The sequence below is a fragment of the Triticum aestivum genome, chromosome 1B (assembly GCF_018294505.1).
Source record: "Triticum aestivum cultivar Chinese Spring chromosome 1B, IWGSC CS RefSeq v2.1, whole genome shotgun sequence".
NCBI classification, from domain to species: domain Eukaryota; kingdom Viridiplantae; phylum Streptophyta; class Magnoliopsida; order Poales; family Poaceae; genus Triticum; species Triticum aestivum.
In genome coordinates this window covers 137,167,670-137,172,972 of record NC_057795.1, presented here as the reverse complement: position 1 = coordinate 137,172,972, position 5,303 = coordinate 137,167,670, and positions in this window count along the sequence as shown.

Sequence of the window (5,303 nt, the reverse complement as noted above, 5' to 3'; positions counted from 1 at the left end):
CTCCTTCTCTCCCGCGGCTTGGGGTGGGGCGAGGCCCCCGGCGTGTGGAGGTGCGTCCGGTTGGGTCTTGCGTCGGCCGGCTCTGCGGCTGATCAGATCTTGGATTGGTGGCAATGGCATGGAGGGCCTGGTAGATGGCTCGGCTGTACGTGTGGTCAGGCCTCCGGTCTGGCTAGTGCAACATGCTCCATGCGCAGTGTTGGCGACGATCGGTGGCGGTACCGTGAAGACGAGGCTGGATGGAGGTTCCTTGAGCGGATCCGACTGAAAACCCTACTCTTGGGTCGTTGCCAAGGCCGGTGATGACGGCGTTTTCTGCGTCGTCCCCTTCCTGAAGGCATCATCGTGGAGAAGCTACAGACCCCTATCCGCCACTACTAGGGAAAACCTTATACATGGAATCTTATCAGCAATGCGATTAAAAACAGACGCTGCTGCTACTTAGCAGTAGCGCGCTAGCTGTAGAAGAACGCACTACTAATATCATAGTAGCAGTAGCGCGCTAGGTGAAAAGAGCGCTACTACTACAATTGCCAGGGCGTTGCCTCCAGACTAGGTATAGTAGTAGCGCCCTTTCCTTAGATGCGCTACTGCTAATGTATGTAGCAGTAGCGCGTTTCGCCAACACACGCTGCTGCTAAGTATCATCCCCTCTTGCAACTATGTTTAGTCCCATACTGCAAGGCGAACAGGGTGTTTACCACCTTAAATATGTTACTTCTCAAACTATCATAAGCACTTGGTCTTCGTTGAACTCTATGCGTAGGATTTGTGGCCGCAATATGAATCTTCACATGTACCTAAACAGGTGAGGATTCATGTTGACTATTTAGATTCTACACAAAAACGATCATTCATGACCAATGTATTTTTTATGTTTATTTTTACATGTTTAGCCGTAGCAGTAGCGCGTTTTAAAATAAGGCGCTACTGCTATGGGTATAGCAGTAGCACTTCTTGACTGAAAGGCGCTACTGCTATGGCGTTTAGCAGTAGCGCTTTACCCTAAAACCCGCTACTGCTAAAGCCATATCTTTCCTCCTCCATCCCGCCACCGTCGCCCCCTCACTCGATCTCACTCGCTCACACTCACTCACTCACTCTCCTCCTTCAATCCCCTCGCTCTGGCCGCCGTCCCCAGCGCGTCGTCCTCCCCCGCGGTTGTCCTCCCCCGTCCGTCGCCCTCGCCCGCGCCCGCCCTCCTCCCCCGTCGGCCGCCCTCGCCCGCCCTCCTCCCCCGCCAGCCGCCCCCCGCGCCGGCATCCTTCCCTGCCGGCCGCCTTCCCATGCCGACCCTCCCCCCCCCCCCCCCCCGTGCCGGCCGTCCTCCACCGAGAGGTACCCCTCCTCCCTCCTCCTCCCTAGTTTATTTTCAACCCTAGCTAGTTGAAAAATGTAGGTTAAATCTTAGAATAATGTAGTAGGTTATGATCTTAGGTGTTTAATCTTAGGTGTTTAATCTTAGAATAATGTAGTATGAACCCTAGCTAGTTATGATCGAACCATGTTCAAAATGTAGGTTTTTAATTAGGTGTAGTTAACGTAATTTAGGTATTTTAGGTGTTTAATCTTAGAATAATGTAGTATGGACCCTAGTTATGATCGAACCATGTTCAGAATGTAGGTTTTAATTAGGTGCAGTCAATAGAATTTAGGTGTTTTAGGTGTATTTAACAGAATTCTAGGTTGATTCGTTTTGAAGTGGACATGTCATATTTTGAACATGTCACATTTGTTGTTATTTTTTTAGTTAAAGAAATTATTCCCGCATCGACGTCGACGATGCCTATCCCGCATCCTCGTCGTCGACTCAGAGGAGGAGGCCTTCTTGGTCGGAGGGGCCATGTCCGGGACTAGGCTCCGCCGGGCTGGTACTGGGAGGTGCTACCTTCCGGGGGGTGCAGCTTGATGAGGAGCCAGCCCGTCGTTGACCCAAAACTTCTTTGGTGGCGGTCGCGGGGGCCACTAACAGTGCGGAGGCTCGTCCCCGCGGAGGTGGTACGTCACCGTGTCAACGAGGAGGACGAGCACGTCCGTCGCTACATGGTTGCGTTGGAGGGCAGGTTCGACAATACCTGGCAGGTTCTTTAGGGATCTCACTGGAGCTATGATCCTGTGATGGTTCCTTCTCTTTGGGTGTCCACCACCCACGCCGATACCCATCGTTCGCTTGGGCTGTAGCTGTATTAGTGATGTTATATGTATGATACTATTCGAGATGTATTAGTGATAATATTCGACGATGTACAAACGCAAGAGATGATTTAGTTTTGCTTATTGAATGCATGCTAATTTGAATACAAATTTATCTTATGATTTAGTTTTGCTTATTGCATGCTCAAATTGGAGAACTACTCCTATTTTGAATGCTCAAGTTGGAGAGCACTATGCAAGGCGTATGCATTTAATTAGTTGATAGCTTATAGGGTTTCACTAAGTCCTAAGATGAGGATAATAATGTTTTTGTTTATATTTTGTTTTTGCAACCTTAAATATGTTACTTCTCAAACTATCACAAGCACTTGGTCTTCGTTGAACTCTATGCGTAGGATTTGTGGCCGCAATATGAATCTTCACATGTACCTAAACAGGTGAGGATTCATGTTGACTATTTAGATTCTACACAAAAACGATCATTCATGACCAATGTATTTTTTATGTTTTTTTACATGTTTAGCCGTAGCAGTAGCGTGTTTTAAAATAAGGCGCTACTGCTATGGGTATAGCAGTAGCGCTTCTTGACTGAAAGGCGCTACTGCTATGGCGTTTAGCAGTAGCGCTTTACCCTAAAACCCGCTACTGCTAAAGCCATATCTTTCCTCCTCCATCCCGCCACCGTCGCCCCCTCACTCGATCTCACTCGCTCATACTCACTCACTCACTCTCCTCCCTCAATCCCCTCGCTCCGGCCGCCGTCCCCTGCGTGCCGTCCTCCCCCGCGGTTATCCTCCCCCGTCCGTCGCCCTCGCCCGCGCCCGCCCTCCTCCCCCGTCAGCCGCCCTCGCCCGCCCTCCTCCCCCGCTAGCCGCCCCCCGCGCCGGCCTCCTTCCCTGCCGGCCGCCTTCCCACGCCGACCCTCCTCCCCCCCCGTGCCGGCCGTCCTCCACCGAGAGGTACCCCTCCTCCCTCCTCCTCCCTAGTTTATTTTCAACCCTAGCTAGTTGAAAAATGTAGGTTAAATCTTAGAATAATGTAGTAGGTTATGATCTTAGGTGTTTAATCTTAGGTGTTTAATCTTAGAATAATGTAGTATGAACCCTAGCTAGTTATGATCGAACCATGTTCAAAATGTAGGTTTTTAATTAGGTGTAGTTAACATAATTAGGTATTTTAGGTGTTTAATCTTAGAATAATGTAGTATGGACCCTAGTTATGATCGAACCATGTTCAAAATGTAGGTTTTTAATTAGGTGCAGTTAATAGAATTTAGGTGTTTTAGGTGTATTTAACAGAATTCTAGGTTGATTCGTTTTGAAGTGGACATGTCATATTTTGAACATGTCACATTTGTTGTTATTTTTTTAGTTAAAGAAATTATTCCCGCACCGAAGTCGACGATGCCTATCCCGCATCCTCGTCGTCGACTCGGAGGAGGAGGCCTACTTGGTCAGAGGGGCCATGTCCGGGACTAGGCTCCGCCGGGCTGGTACTGGGAGGTGCTACCTTCCGGGGGGTGCAGCTTGATGAGGAGCCAGCCCGTCGTTGACCCGAACCTTCTTTGGTGGCGGTCGCGGGGGCCACTAGCGGTGCGGAGGCTTATCCCCGCGGAGGTGGTACGTCACCGTGTCAACGAGGAGGATGACCACGTCCGTCGCTACATGGTTGCGTTGGAGGGCAGGTTCGACAATACCTGGCAGGTTCTTTAGGGATCTCACTGGAGCTATGATCCTGTGATGGTTCCTTCTCTTTGGATGTCCACCACCCATGCTGATACCCATCATTCGCTTGGGTTGTAGCTGTATTAGTGATGTTATATGTATGATACTATTCGAGATGTATTAGTGATAATATTGGACGATGTACAAACGCAAGAGATGATTTAGTTTTGCTTATTGAATGCATGCTAATTTGAATACAAATTTATCTTATGATTTAGTTTTGCTTATTGAATGCTCAAATTGGAGAACTACTCCTATTTTGAATGCTCAAGTTGGAGAGCACTATGCAAGGCGTATGCATTTGATTAGTTGATAGCTTATAGGGTTTCACTAAGTCCTAAGATGAGGATAATAATGTTTTTGTTTATATTTTGTTTTTGCAAAAATCAAGGAGCACCTGCATCATCCCTGCTGTCATCCCGTCACCGACCCCCTCCGACCTTGAGGTGAGACCAGCCAAATCTCCATGTCAATATGAGTCCTATAATATTTTAAAATATTTTTGTTCATATTTTCAACCATTGAAATGCAATGACCATCAAGTTTGAATGCTCATATGATGTAGATATAAACATGTATATCTTGTGTTGCTCAAATAGGATATGTGCTTGCCCAAGTAGCCGGCCATGTTTGCAGGTAACACCTCCGAGTGGCCTATGTTTTGCCGGAGTGTTGATTAATTTCCGTTTCGGCAAATTTTAGGTGCTCGATATGTCCTTTTTTAGCAAAGGTCATGCCAGATTTTCAAGTGAATTTTGGCATGACTTGTGCTAGAATATGTGGGAAATATCGAGTGGCCTGGATTTTCTAGAAAGATAATTAAATGAAATTTCGGGTTGACATTAAGTCTGTCGAGGCTCCATACATGACAATCAAAAAATGAGTGAGGGAGAAAGTCTGCACCATATATGAGAGAGGAAGAATCCCGACTTGTCGTGGGGGTTGTTTCTCCTTCTTCTCCTTGTGCTAGACCTTTGTTATGCACTCGGGTAAGGAGGAGTAACGACCGTCGCCGACGGTCAAAAAATCACTGAGGGAGTGTGTCCACTATATAAGAGAGAGGACGAAGAATCCCGACTGTTGTCGTGGGGGTAGCTTCTCCTTCGTTCCCGTGTGCTAGACAATTTGGTGTAATGCACTCGGGAATGAAGGGAGGAGCTACCATCACCAACGGTCGAAGAAAATACTCGACAGAGCGATAGTCAACCCGTGATGAATAATAATGATCTAATTTAGTTTTTGTAGTACATATATTTAATTTTAGAAGTTAAATATTTGAATTATGAACATAGGAAATGTCGTCGGACGACAATGTCTCGCGGAGTGCGACTGGTGCGGCGACGACCGGGGTCTGTGTGACAGGCCTCACCTAGTAGAAGGTCGGCGCTTCAGCATTAAGCTCCAGGAGACCTTCGTTGTTGAAAT